Source organism: Tupaia chinensis, unplaced genomic scaffold, assembly GCF_000334495.1.
Source record: "Tupaia chinensis unplaced genomic scaffold, TupChi_1.0 Scaffold000133_1, whole genome shotgun sequence".
Classification (NCBI taxonomy): Eukaryota; Metazoa; Chordata; class Mammalia; order Scandentia; family Tupaiidae; genus Tupaia; species Tupaia belangeri.
In genome coordinates, this window is record NW_006159602.1 from 1672113 (window position 1) to 1686085 (window position 13973).

The following is a 13973-nucleotide window of genomic DNA, read 5'->3' on the forward strand; positions in this document are numbered from 1 at the left end:
GCACATGCGCCCGGCATGAGTTTTAAGCCACCGGGTCCGGGATGCGAACCACGGTCGACTACGTGGGAGTCCAGCGACATAGCCATTATGCTAACTGCTGGTTCCCAGCCTCCATTCTCCTCTTGGGATCTTGGGCATGCACGCACGCACACGCGCTCGGTGTGAGTTTAAGCCACTGGGTCCGGGACTCAAACCGCGGTCGACTACATGGGAGTTTAGTGACATAGCCATTACGCTAACTGCCGGTCCCCCTTCCTTCTGGTGAAGGAGCCACCCTCTATCTGAGAAGCCTTCTCTTTTAGCAATCCTTCACAGCCATATTTGTTGAGAGCTGTTTATCCCTGCAGTTTTCATTTCCATACTTTCGTCTCACTTCTCAACTGCCCAACATGGATTCCATTCCACCATTGCACCCAAATAGCATTTTCTGAGGTTAATATAGACCTCTATAGTCCTCATTTTGTTGGATTTTTCATCTATTTTTAAATGGCATCGCCTAAAGATTTCATCTTAGGAGACAAAAACAGGAATAATAATTGCTCAGGAAGAATACTGACTATCAAGAAAAAAATGGATGGAGAGAAGAGAGGAGAGAGAACACCAAGAAAAGGACCTCAGGGAATGTTAACAGGAGGAAAGTCTTCAAATTATGAAAAATATATATAATGAAAAAATGTGCATTGATGTCTGTTTTTGTATGAAAATAAATTTTTATTTTATTCCAATTACATAAGGCGTGATAAGAGAGAACCAGTATAGAGCAATATTATAGAAGCTAAGGGAGGTAAGAATTCCACATGAACAGAATACCACGTGTTGCATAAATTTCACAAGTGATTGAGAAAATGGGGCTGGCTCTGTAATGCAGCAGTAATGCACTGCTCAAGAGAGATGAATCCCATACAGCGACCATGGGTTGAATCCCCAGGCCAACTGGCCTGAAACATGCCAGGTACTGCACAAGTGGACTGGAGGAAGGAGACTGCACCATGACCAGATCCTATAGAGAGACCTCTCTTTCTCTCTCTCTCTCTCTCTTTCTCTCTCTCCCTCTACATGTGCATGCATGCACTGTACCATGAGTTTAAAAAGGAAAAACATTTTTAAATTGAGATTTAACGTGTCTACTGGATTTAGAATTTGGAGGCCAATGGTGACCCAAGCACCATAGAATAGTGGGGTAAAAGACTGATTAATGAAGGTAAGGACTGGAGACACACTTCTAAAAAGTTTATCTATGAAAGAAAAGGCAGATATCCGGCAATAACTAGAAAGGGCTGAGAGGGTTTTTTTTCTTTCTTTCTTTTTTTTTTTTTAGAAGGCAGAGATTAAAAATTAAGGTTTAGAGTCAAATAGACCTCAATTTGAACCCCAGTTCAAAAGCCATGTAAGCTTGGGAAAGGTATGTATTTTCTGCCTGTTTCCAATTCTATTAGAGATAATAATAGCTGGCTGGCAGCTATTATTAGTTGTTTCGAGGACTAAATTAGAGGAGGGATAGAAAGTGTGTAGCATGTGGCATATGCTCTATAATGATAATCATTATTATTAAAAGATGAACATAAGAAATTAAGTGTATTTCTAGGCTGGCAGGAAGAAATTAATGGAGAGGGCTGAGGATAACAGAAATAAGAGAAAATGATGAAAAAAAAAAAAGATCCTTTCGCCAGAATAAACGGGATCAATTATTAGCTAGATGAAAAGGTTGGCCTTGACTAGGAAGCAAGAGAGAAGGAGGGAGTGACAAGTAGTGACATAAAGGGTAGCCTCTGGAGGGAGAGGGGCTGTGAAATTGATGGAGTTTGTGGCTTACCAGCAATGGTAATCACAGAAATATGAGGGGAGGTCACCTGATGATAGTAAGTGCGATGGGAAAGATAAGAGGCATGAGCAGCACAGAGTAGTTACTAAAAAGAATCTTAAAAAGAGGTGATGCAGACAAAGGCAGTTTAAGCAGATGAGCATCTCTGAGGGCCTCACCGAAACTGGGAATACCAGATGAGCAGCAGCCCCCACCTGCATGGCTGTGTGCTTGGCTCTAGCAGTGTCATTGACCTGGGCTGGTCCATGTATTGTCCACCTCCCATTACCAAAATATAAGCTCCCTAAGAATGGGAATTGTGTTGATCTTGCTCACACTGCATACAGTAATTGATGCATAATATCATTCAATAAACAGCTGTTAAAAGAACAAATAAAATTAACAGTTATAAGAATGCAAAAGGAACATCATAAAATTTGCATGAGTTGTGGAGGCATAGAATGGAAGAATAATTAGGATGGAAAAGAACTGAGGGAACATGTAAGAAAAGTGTAGAAATTGCTTAAATGAATTAGACTAGGTTGAGAATGAAGGGGAGCCATCTGAAAACTGCTAAACTGAGACAGAGTGGCAATATCTTACAAGGTCAGATGATTTCTTGAGTCGAAAGATTAAGAGAATGCAAGAGTTCCATTTGGCTTTTAAGACCTCAAAAGAATTAGAGACAGGATGTGTCTAAGAGACTGAAAAATTAAAAAGGACTGGAGACAAAATTTAATGAAGCTAAAGATCAGAGAACTGTGACAGCAAAGTTTTAATCATTTTTTTGTTGCTTTAAGACCACGAAACAGACTTAAATAAAACCAATCTATATCTCTTAGCTCTCAGAGTTATCTGTGTATTTCCTGTCTCCCTGCAGGGAGACTATGCCTTACTCACACATGGAACTTTGTTGAAATGAATGAAAGATAAGGGAGAATTTCCTAGTTCCCACTTATACCATCATTAAGCCAGTACTGTCAATCAAAAGCAACACTATGGAAATCTGTCCAACTCATGTTCCAAGTGAGGATAGCCAAATGTTAAAGAAAACAGATTAGCGATTAATTTAGCAGTAGAAATGATGTCAATGACAGGCTGCCTAAAATTTCAGTCAAATTTCTCCCTTGAAGTGACTCTTTGTTAAGTAGGAGATACAAAGAAGATTTCAAAATTTAAACTTTAATAAAAATATGATCAAAAAAAGGCATCTGGAGTACATTTTTCAATCATCAAAATACATACCTAATTGGTCAATATGACTCATCTCTCTGTGGTTTGATTTTCTCAAGAACAAAGTATGGGTAATATGGAACCAGATGGTAGCACAGCAGTAATGTAACTGTACCCACATGGGAAAGGTCCTGGGTTTGCATCCCAGGACCTGTTTGAACATATCAGGTAGGCACACACACGTGCCTGTGATCTGGGCTGACTGAGGCTGTAGTATGAGGATTTGGTATAAGGATCCTGTTGTGGAGTGTTTGTCTCTCTCTAAAAGAAATAAACTTGAGCCTGGTACATAGTAAATATTTAAGAAATCAGCACTAAAACTATAGTTTTCCATGAGAATGAAAAAACCCCAGGCCTCCTAGTTTCCCTTTTTATACCCAGCCTCCACAGCAATTGTTATAGACTAAACATTTGGGTTCCCCTAAAATTCTTATGTTGAAACCTTACTTGGGCCTTTGGGAGGTGATTGTGTCATGGGGGTGGGATCTTCATTAATGGAAATAGTGCTCTTATAAAAGGGACTCCTAAGAGCCCTCTTGTCCCTTCTGCCATATGAGAACACAGCAAAGACAACCATATATGAACCCAAAACTGGGACTGCACCAGACACTGAATCTGCTGGTGCCTTTATTTTCAGACTTCTCCAAGGGGCTTCCAGTTCCCAGTCATCTACAAAAAATACAAGTATAAAAAAGGCCAGAGATAGGGGTGACTATTTAAAGATTCAAGTAAAGAAGACTGACCAGGTTTTGGTTAAGCCCCAGACTCACTCATGTAGAGATATTGCCATCCAAAGTCAGAATACTGAGCTCTAAAGAAACTGGGCTATACACATGGATGGAGCTTAGGCTCCACATGGGGATGGTATCCCAGAGTAGGTTGCTCCTCATCTGGGCATGGAGGGCTCCAACCTGCCTGATCGTCATGCAGTCTGAGTAAAGGCTGCCATTGTGCACACATTGTTTTCACAAACACAGAACTCACAGTTAGTCCTCATGTCCAGAGCTACTGGTTAGAGAGCTCTATTCAAAGAAGAAAGGAATCCACATAGCTGCCTACACTAATCAACCCAATATGAATAAACTTCATTTAAAATATGAATAAACAAAAGATTAGAAATCTGCAGAAAATTAAGAGTTCAAGAAAAAAAGAAAAGGAGCCAACAGAAAAATGAATTCCAGAGGATTCAGAGATAATCTCAAAAGAATGGGAGATGAACAAAATTGAAAGAAAGAAAGATGGAAATCAAAGAAAAATTTTTAAAGAAAAAAGCAAGAAAGAGAGGGAACCAACAGGAGAGTCAATAGCATTCTAATAGGAGTTTCTGGGAAAAAAAAAAAAAAAAGACAACAAAATAGTCGGGAAAAAAAGAAAAGAAAAAATTTTCCAAATCTTCCGACTAAAAGGATCATATAAATCTGCACAGAATGAAAAAAAAAAAAAGGCTCACAAAATTCTATAATATCCAAAATAAAGAGAATATCCAAAGAATATCCAAAGTTTTGAGAAATAAAACCCAGGTTACTAACAAAGGAAAGAGAATCAGGTTGACATGCTACTTTTGATCATCAACCCCAGACTTCAGGAAAAAAGTGACCCACGCCTCCAAAGTTCAAAAGAAGAATGGTTTTACATCCAGAACTCCATATGCAGAAAAATTTTAACTGACTGTAAAAATAAAATACAGACTTCTACAAACATGCATATTTAAAATTCTCCTCCCAGGAATCTTTTCTTTAAAAAGGTAAGTATGCACTTATTAACAAAAGAAACAATAAAGAGTAGTTAGAGGGAAGTAGAGGATAGAAGGCACTATAGGCATACTAGTTTCCTGATGGTTTCTGTTTTTAAGGTGCTGACAAAATGTAATCAATCAAGATGCAGGCTTTTTTAAAAATTATTTTTAGGTTTTTGCCATAGAGCATGTGTGCTTGCTGGAGACAGACAAGGAGACAGTGAGAGACAGCGAGAGGAAAAGTGAGAAATTACCCGCCCCTGGGGAGATGGATGGTCATGACACAACCCCTTCTTTCTCCTCTGGGGATTTTAGGCACACGCACGTGCTGGCACACAAGTGCCGGGTGTAATTTTGAAGCCACCGGGTCCGGGACTCCAACCACGATCAGCCACGTGTGAATCCAGCACCTTAGCAAGATACAGACTTTTATCTATATTGTTTGGAATGATGAAAGTTACCAGCAGACTATATGAAAACAAAAACATATGCAAAAATAAACCTGGGGGCGAGGTAGAATTACTGTTAGTGAATTAAATTCTCCTATCAAAACAGGCAGATAATAAAAGTAAATGTCTATTTGTGGCAGTGAGTAGTTAATTACCAAAAGAAAAAGACACAACATAGTCAATTTCCAAAAATGAAATTAATAAATGTGACATTTTTTAAAGTAATGCTTTATTTCACATGCATAGTTGCATACACTTATGATAGTAATTCCCATTGTAAAGGTAAGGGAGAAACAAAGGGCAGATTGGGATAACTCTATTATTCAGGACTTCAAATTGAATTGCCACCATCATATAATTTTCCTTTGCTTAAAGTGGAGGACAAAGGCTGAGCTTTTACAAGTCCCTTTGCTCACATTCGTGCTGACTCCTCTTACTCTGCCCAAGAATCGCATTGATAAGGGTCATTTTTCATTTTCCTATTATAGCACAATCAACACACTTCAGATCTGAGTCTCAGTTTCTAATGTCTGGAACAATGAACAAGCGGGCTTTAGACATAACTAACACTGCTCCCTACAGCTAAATCTCACTGAGAAAATACATGGGCATAATATAAGACTGGCAGTGTTGACTTGTTGGTTTTTACTGTTACTTTAACAAATTACCACAATGTGCCTGTTAAGCAGCTTTAACAGGTATATTTTATTATCTTACAGTTCTGTAGGTCAGAAGTTAGATTTAGGTCTCACTGAACTAAAACCAAAGTGACAGCAGGGTTGTATTCCTTTCTGGAAGCGCTAAAGGAGAATCCATTTCCTTGCTTTTTCTTCCTCTAAAGGCTGCCCTCATTCCTTGATTTACGGCTCACTTTCTACATCTTAAAAGTTAGTAACAGCACAGTCTTTCTCACACTGCCTTCTCTCTGGATCATGACAGCCGAGAAACGTTCTCTGCCTTTAAGGACTTGTATGATTAGCTCAGGCCTATCTGCATGATCTTCCCCTTTCAAAGTCCTTAACTTTAATCACATTGCTTTGCGCTGTACGGTAACATATTCACAGGTGCTGGGGACTCCGGTGTTGACGTCTTTGGGAACCATTATTCTGTCTAACACACTTACTCATTTTTATTGTTGTTGTTGGTACATTATACTTTTACTAGACATTGTAAATGAGAAATTATTTCGGTATCTGAAAATCAAATCACAACAGAAGATTCCATAGGCTCAAGACTTCTAAACATTCTGAAAAGAGTTTTCTGTAAGGTATATCTTTCTGTGGACAGAAACATCACACTTCTACAAAAATGTTACAGGACGGACATCAATTTCACCATTATTTATGTCAACAACATTTGTGTATAATTCACTCCATGTTGTAACTGTCCTATGATTCTACTAAAACTACAATTGTGCAAAGATTCTTTGGGCACCTACTGCAAGGAGGAGCATGATCATTTTCATGCTCATTTCACAGTGAGATGACCATTGCTATCAAAAGCTGCAGAATATGTAAATACTTTATCAATACATCATGAAAATTGACAGCATCTAACACCCGATCTATGAAGACTGCATTTGAATCTGAAATAAGGATGCAGTTAAACGTATCCTTATTCTTCCTTTATAAAGTCGCGGAGTTCATCATCCCTGGAGTGGAAGGCATAGATGTCACTGCTCTCTTCTCTTCATTCCCTTACACCTTCATCTCCCCAAAACTGAAAAACTGACCACAAGTAGTGTCCAAAATTTTTCTGATAAGAATCTTGTAGTTCAATAGAAAGCTTTTTGTTGGGAGCACATTGTATAATCCAGGTATCACTGTTGTCAATCAAGATGCAAAGTCAAAAGCTAGCAAAATTTTCATGGCTCCACATATAGGCATGGGTCACTCGTGTTAATAGATACTTCATCTCATTTAATCCACACAACCACTACATGGGGGAGGAACTAGTACTACCATTTTACAGATGAGGAAATTGAAGCTTAGAAAGATTAAGCATATCAGCCATTTTTCACACAAGGGACAGAGCCAGATTTTTACCCCAAATCTGCCAAATTCCTAAGCCTTCCCTCTTAGCCAATGTTTTTACTGGATCCTGTGTTTAACTCAATGTTGTTCAGAAATTTTACAGACATGGATAAAAATATAAAAGGCACAGTGACCAACTGTTTCAACATTTAAAATAAAGACAAAAATTAAACTTGTCAGTCTCAACAGATACACAAAATGAAAATAATGAAGGAGATGTCAAGTCCTCAAAGTAGCTTATTAAGGGTTTTAAGGAACAGAAGCTAGATTTGAAGGAGGGCTACTGAAATATAAAGTCAACACACAGATAAGGTATGGCTAGAGTAGGAAGGTTTGAGGAGGTAAATGGTCCTAAACTGTTGAGATTTTCTTTGTACTGAAGCAAATTTGGACCTTAATTACATTGTTCCACTAACTTTTTGAAGTCCCCTTATTTGAGAAAACTAAAGGAAAATGGAGAGTTCAGCTTAGAGGGGAACAAAGTAAGTAAGAAAACAAAACAAAAGGAACACCAGAGCTAGTAATTTTAAATATATGGAGAACCAGCTCCTATATGTATGTGAAATTAGCTCCAGGGAGGTGATTTAGGATCAACAAATATATTTTAATGTGATTTTTAAGGTGGAGAAGAGTTTGAGGTTAAGGATAGGGGGTGGGAATGGTTGAACAGAAGGAAGACTCTGCAAACAAAGTTGTTCAAATTGAGAACTATAGTTGTAATTTTCCTCCTCACCTGGAGTATTCATCCCTGATCATGACCACTTAAAGCAGAAGGAACAGTAAGTGTATGGACTGGGTAGGAGACCAAACAAGGACTGTCTTAGTCTATTTTGTGCTGCTGTAATAGAATACCTGAGACTGGATAATTTATGGAGAACAGATCATTATTTCTTATAGTACTAGGGTTTGGGAAGTCCAAGGTCAAGAGGCCTGCATCTGGCAAGGGCCTTCTTCTTGTGTCACCCCATGACTGAAAGTCATATGGCAAGACAACATGAGAGAGCAGGAGAGAGAAAGAGAGAACATGAAAGAAGGTCTAATTTCATCCTTTTACCAGGAATCCACTCCTAAAGTAACTAATCCACTAGCATGATAAGATCAATAATTCATTCACAAGGCCCTCATGACCTAATCACTTCTTAAAAGTCCTATCTCTCAACATTGTTGCATTGCAGATTCAATTTCCAACACATGAACTGTGGGTGTTACACTCACCATTGTAAGAACCATTTGCTCTAAATTCTGAAACATCTATGATTTCATGAAATAGGTACCTATAGCCATGAGGCAAGTGGAAGAAGCAGAATGCCAGAAGTGAAAAAACATAAGAGAGAAGAGAAAAATAAAGATGGGAAGTTTCATTTCTATCAACCCTACATTCATGCCCACTGGTGGATTTTTTTGTAGTTTCAGGTTGTGGTTGTGGTTTGTCTGAGAAAAGGAAGAATAAGTGCTGTTTTCTCTTTCTCAAGAGTTGTGTTTCTGCCTAACAAAATTATCAACCTGATTATTAAGTTGTAAATATGTTTCTACTGGTGTTCTGAAGTAAAAGTTCATTTTGAAGGATGTCACTAATGAATGGAATATGTTGGCTTCAAAACAATTCCAAGCTGTTGAGGGAAATGGAAAGGTGGGTGGCCACTGCAGATTTGGAAAGAAATAAAACACCTTCAGAATCCCCAGGATCTGGTCTTTGGATAGTTGTCAAAACTATACCTTTGAAATGCAAACATTCTATGAAGAGTTTAGTTTTTGTTCTTTTAATGACTACATGCAATAATTAAGACAATACTTTCCTCTATTGAAAGGCTATAATTTGCATATTATCATCTCCCATTTTTTGATACTACATTAACAGTGGAACTAACCTCATGTGTAAATGTAAATGCAAACACATCCAGAGTGCCTTCCACATGGGGAACACATGTTATTGTGTTCTGCCTGGTAAGTGACTACATTATTTCTAGGGCTTGTCTGGTTGGCAGCCCAGTTTCTGTGCTTTGTTGGGTACGTTTCCTTTGTTCAAAATGTGTCACATATTTCTGATTATAGCATGGAACTTGGGCTGAGAAATAAAACAAAATAAGCCTGAAAATACTTATACCATATGACCTAAGCTCATGCTGAGGCAAATTTTTATTAGAACTTCTCTGCTGCCTTTTGTGCTTTTTAAATCACAGCTTGCCATTAAGTAATTAGTTAGAAGTTCTATTGTAATCCGTCCTTATTCTTTATCTGGGTCAAGGGAAATGGTCAAGTATGGTTCTCATGCCACTCAGTTTGTACATCAGAAAGTCGTTTCTGTGATCTTATTTCATGGTAAATGGCAAGTCAGATGCTGGTAAAGTGGTACTCAAATTTGACGGTAGCATCAATGCTCTCCCTAATTTTATTGACCATGAAATAAATGAGTGCATAAAGTTGTGATGAAGATTAAATATAATATGTGTAGAGTACTTCAGTGTTCGTACAAAATAGGCACTCAAAGATGTATTGACAAAACCAACAACTGAATTAGAGGTGCTTGTTTTGTATATTTATAGACCTTATCTCTGACATAAAGCTGATCATACCAACATGTTTTTCCCTACTTATTTGTTACCCAAAGCAGCTAGACTTAATGTCTATATCCCAAACATGTAAATCAATGTACTTTGTTGAATTACTACATGTAGAATGCTTGCCTTTGGACTTTTAACTTAATCGTTTTGTTGCCATCACATACTATTGACTTCCAAAAGATTAGCACTTTTTCTTGATTGTATTTTCTAGCCTACAGTCTATTGGTGCAATATAAAAATAAATCAAAGTTTAAAAAATGCATTTGGATATAATTGCACTCTTGGAACTCTCACATACATGAATGAAGTAAAGGTCCAAAAACCAGTTATTCTGTAACCCACAGTACAGTTCTACAATGAATAAAGTACACTGTGATCGATCACGTACACTGACACAACTATTACATCAAACCATTGAGTCAGTGAACAAAGAGCATGAGAGACTTCTCTTATGGTTGGGTCTAGGAAAATCATGGAGATAAATTCAGAAAATCCATAGAAACTACAAAACCATTGACTGAAAAACTAATAGCAAAGCCAAAGACTTTAACTTCCTAGGTACTATGCATAAGAATTAGAGATAACTTGATGACAAAAAAAAAAAGATTTCTCTACTAAAGTATCACTCTTAGAGTATTAGTATGTTTAAGTACATGTCTGGAAAATCCCTTATGACTATTCCTTTTGCTAAACTCACAACTCCTTCAGCTCTTCCCAAAAACAGTGTGGTATCCATCAAGGGAGGATTTAGGGTTTTGATCTTTGTGAGATGAAAGTACCAACCATAGTTTTCTGAAATAAGATAGAGAAGAATAAAATCTCTCAATGTGACAGATTCAGAGCAAAATGGCATTGAAGCAGATGGGCAGAGGAGTATGATTGGGACAACAAAAGATCCTAGTTGGCAATATACCCCCAATTCTACTTTCACCATTACCTTATAATCTATTAGAGAACTCTAACAGAAACATGTATGTTTTCTCTACATGAAGACTAGTCTCTTTTTTTAAATGATAATGTCGTCTCCACTCTGCCACTACAGCCCTACCTTGGCAGAAAGACAGAGACCAGACTCTACACTACCAGTACTGTTATTCAAGTTGTGATTCATTAGTAGACCCAGACAAGAAGATGAGAAGCTTTTATCAGCTAACACAAATGTATCCTGAACATCAAAAATATCTTGAACATGAAAGTGCTCCCAGCATTTCTAAAAAAAAAAAAAAATCAAAATATCTATATAATTTATATTCACTCAGTCATGCGTTATTTAATTGCTTGTCACAAAGGGAGGTTGATGCTTCTCAAAATGTAATTTTGAGAGGATTACAAAGTCTGGCAAGATGCCAGTCACTGAGTCCATTTCCCAATAACCACTAGCAGGCACAATATTTTACATGGAAACATTCTGCATTCCAAGACCAGTCACTTATGTTGCAGAAAGGCCTGCCTTTACCAGACACAACACAGGAGGCATCCTCTACTTTGTCCAACAAATGCACACAATGTACCTACCATGTTTCTGATTTTCTGTTAAGTGGGAGGCACACAACTGAGACCATGCCACAGGATCTCACAACCCCAGGGATGAAAGCAATAAGAACTCTAGAAAGAGGCAAAAAGAAAAAAAAAAAAAAGAAGAAGAAGAAGAAGAATGTGAAAATTACCATATATGGCAGAAGATTGCCTGATTCAGCTAGAAGACTTAAATTGATTGACAGAAATGAAGTGAATATAAACGTTTTCTAAAGGGTGTTGAAATTTGCCTGTATGTAAAAAAAAATTTTTAGAAGTTTGCTTTTTTTAAAAGAATTATTTTATTTAACTTTCATTCATTCATTCTTTATTTCTTTATTTTAATTTTTTTGAGAGTTTTTTTTCACTATAGGGCGCGTGCGCTCGCCAGACAGACAGAGACATAGAGACAGAAAACGAGAAATCACCCCCCAGGAGGGATGGTCACACCGCAATCCCTTCTCCTCCATTCTCCTCTTGGGATCTTGGGCATGCACGCACACGTGCCCGGCATGAGTTCTAAGCCACCGGGTCCGGGACACGAACCGCGGTCGACTACATGGGAGTCCAGCGACATAGCCATTACGCTAACTGCTGGTTCCCCCCTCTTTATTTTAATTTGACCAGAGAGGGACAGAACAAGAGAGAAAGAGAGGGAAAGTGAGAAAGCAAGCCACCAGGTCCAGGACTTGAACCATGGTCGGCCATGTGGGAGCCTAGCGTCCTTAACCACCTCACCATCTGCTGCCCCTCTATGTAAAAATCTCTATAAAAACGTTCTTTCACATTATTCTCACAGGATTGAGGGAGTCCCTGAACTGATTACCTTTCTCTAACAAGTGGAATTAGACTATATCACTTAAACGATTAGTTGAGTCTGATGGAGGGAAGAAGAAGATGCAGAAATACACTTTTTAAGGCAGACTTGAGCTCTTTATCCCAAAAGCTGTAACTGGCATCAGCATATAATGATGTTCAGAAATTCACAGGAAATACTTTTTGGACCTTTTCTCCAAACTAAACCACAGGTAATTTTTGATAAACTCACTTTTCAAAAATATGTTTAAAAAGATAAAAAGATAGGATATGTGACCAAAAGCAATTACAGGAGGATGCCATGGACTTGCACAAATGATGTGAAAAACAAAAACAAAACAAGACAAAAAAAACACTCGATTAAATTTAGAATGAACTGAATGGAAGCCTAAGAGGAAATGCCAAAGATGAAACACGGAAATTTTGTTATACTCAAGCACAAAGCTTGAAACAATGAACTTGCTCTTGAGGTCAGTTATTGAATGGCTATAGGGGAGTGGTAAAAAGAGAAGTTGATGAACATCTATCTTAAAGAAGATACGATCTTCATGTGGAAAAGATTAACAAGGGTATTGACTAGAAAAAATCATGCAGATGGAGGCATTGCTAGACAGTCCTTAATTCCAATGAATATTTCCCAGGGTGTCTGGATGATCTCAAATGATCAACACAACCCAGATGGTGGTTTTAGAAGTACAGAATGACTGAATATAGGTCCCCAGAAGTACATAGGAAGATAAATATTTGAGTACAAGTGGTTTCTTTGGGAAGTAAAGCCAGAAAGTATGAGTAAGGAAGTGATGAAGATAGAAAAGAAACAAGAAGACACAGTACAGAATAGGTTACTTAACAGGTAACCTCTGTAGGCAAGCGGGGCTCCATCCTACCAGAGAACTCTGTGAGACAGTATAAAAATGTCTCAGAGGTATCCCATCTAAGGCAAAAGGAAGCTAGGACATTTCCTCCAACTGGAGTAGTCATTGCCTGAAAGTTCTTTCTGGATCATTGATTTTTCTGCCATTCCAACCTTTTTCAGCACTTGAACCAAAAGAAACCCTTTATATGGAAGGCCAAAGGTGCTTGTGGTAGGACTCTACAGGCATTTCAAGAATGCTGAGAGCTGGATGGACAGGAATGGAACACCAAAAGTATCTACTATAAGTAGAGAGGAGGAGATGGGCAAGAAATCAGTAACCAACAAATGTGGACATTTTTTAAAAAAGAAAGTGAAGTTCTCAGGACCAGCAGTTGGCATAATGGCTGTGTCGCTGGACTCCCATGTAGTCAACCGCAGTTCGAGTCCTAGACCCGGTGGCTTAAACTCACGCCGGGCGTGTGTGTGTGTGTGTCCAAGATCCCAAGAGGAGAATAGAGGAGAAGGGATTGCAGCGTGGTCATCTCCCTGGGGGGTGATTTCTCGCTTTCTGTCTTTCTGTCTCTCTCTTTCTGGCAAGCGCACGCGCCCTATAGCAAAATAACTCTCCAAAAAAGAAAAAAAAAAAAGAAAGGAAAGTGAAGTTCTACAATTAATACTGGAGAGTTTGACATTAATCTGGGGCAAATAAACATACAATTACTATGGTTTGGGGTAACTAAAAAGGAAGCAGAAGTGATGAGAACCAGTAAGAGCCTTACCAGATTAACTTCATACCTCTTTTTAAATAGAGTCGCCATTGGGAGGTAAAGGGAATACAACAGACTGATATAACTGGTGTATGCACATCTGGTTTCCTTGGATAGCATGAAATTTGTCAACTTCAATCACACACTGGCATAGCAAATGGTTTACTCAGCCACTGGGTTGCACAACTTCAAGGAACACAATTTACA

The 13973-nt window shown here is 38.3% G+C and overlaps 1 pseudogene; it reads right to left on the reverse strand.

The window, feature by feature from the left end:
• Window positions 1–6367: 6367 nt before the first annotated feature.
• LOC102480505 (pyridoxal phosphate phosphatase PHOSPHO2-like) lies at window positions 6368–7086 on the reverse strand (annotated as a pseudogene).
• Window positions 7087–13973: the final 6887 nt, after the last annotated feature.